This window comes from Oryctolagus cuniculus, chromosome 7 (genome assembly GCF_964237555.1).
Source record: "Oryctolagus cuniculus chromosome 7, mOryCun1.1, whole genome shotgun sequence".
NCBI lineage: Eukaryota > Metazoa > Chordata > Mammalia > Lagomorpha > Leporidae > Oryctolagus > Oryctolagus cuniculus.
Window position 1 is genome coordinate 77,079,227 of NC_091438.1, and position 1,641 is coordinate 77,080,867.

The window sequence follows — 1,641 nt, forward strand, 5'->3', positions numbered from 1 at the left end:
AAAAGGTATATAAAATGGCAATAAACATGATGGTACTTAAACAAGGTGTAGAAAACAAAAGCTAATTGAATACATTTCCCATAAACTTTTTAAGATTCATCTATTTGAAAGGCAGATAGGTCTTCCATCCACTGGTTCACTCCCCAAATGATTGCAACAGCCAGAGCTGAGCTGATTCGAAGTCAGGAGCCAGGAGCTTCTTCGAGGTCTCCCACATGGATGCCCCGGGCCCATGGACTTGGGCCATCTTCTACTGCTTTCCCAGGCCATAGCAGAGAGCTGGATCGGAAGTGGAGCAGCTGGGACTTGAACTAGCGTCCATATGGGATGCCGGCATTGCAAGTGGTGGCTTTACCCACTACGCCACAGTGCTGGCTGCTCCTGTAAACTTCTTGAAGGAATATGAAAATATGCCCAACATTACTTCTCATCAGGGAAATGCAAATCAAAGCCACACTGAAGGGGGCCAGCACTGCGGGGCAGTGGGTTAAGCCACCTTCTGCAGCGTTGGCATCCCGTTTGGGCGCTGGTTCGAGTCTCGGCTGCTCCTCTTCCAATCAAGCTGCCTGCTAATGGTCTGGGAAAGCACCAAAAGATGGTCCAAGGCCCTGGGCCTCTGGGTGCAAGACCTGGAAGAAGCTCCTAGCTTTGGCTTGGCCCAGCCCTGGCTGTTGTGGCCATCTGGGGAATGAACCAGTAAGAAGATCTGTCTCTCCTCTCTCTGTAACTCTGATTTTCAAATAAATAAGTAAATCTTTACAAAAAAAGTTTTAAAAAGCCACACTGAGATACCATCCCCTCACCCTAGTCTGCTATCAAAGACAAAAAGTAAATGCTGGTTAGGATTCCGAGAAAGCAGAACTCCACAACAGCAGGAAGAGTCCTCAAAACACTAGAAACAGGATTGCCACGTCAAACAGCAGTCAACTACCAGGAATACAAGTGAGCTTAAAAAAGCTCATGGGAAATATGCGTTATCTTTTAATTCTACTTTTTCATGAAGTTTTGGAAGAGACATCGGCACATGCACGTTTACCGCAGAACTGTTCACAGTAACCGAGAGATGGACTCAGCCTAGGTGGCCATCAACAGATCAGTGGGTACATGTGCACAGTGGAGTGTCATTCAGCCCCAAGAATGCAGTCCTATCATGTGCAACAACATGGATCCGGCTGGAGGACGTGCAGCAAAATAAGACACAAATACTGCATGTGCTCACTAATGCAGAATCTAAAAAGTTGACCTTACAGAAAGAGAACAAAACCGTGGTTAACAGTCTGAGAAGAATGTGGGTGAGGGAAGGACGGACAGAAGATGGGTAACAGTACAGTGATCCAGCTGGATGGCAGGAATACTTCCTATATTTTCTATAGCACAGCAGGGTAACTACTGCGGAAAACAATTAACTGAATTATTTTTAAAGAGCTAATAGGATTTTGAATGTTTCCAAAACAAATGATAAATGTCTAAGGTGGTAAACATGCCACTTACTCAGATCTGATCATTATACACTACACAGATGTACTGCAATGTCACATTGTACCCCTAGAAATATGTGTAGTCACTGTATGTCAATTAAAATATATTTCTAAGAAAAAGAAGTCTTCAGGGGGATTTGCAACCACAGGCCTGTCCTGGAGA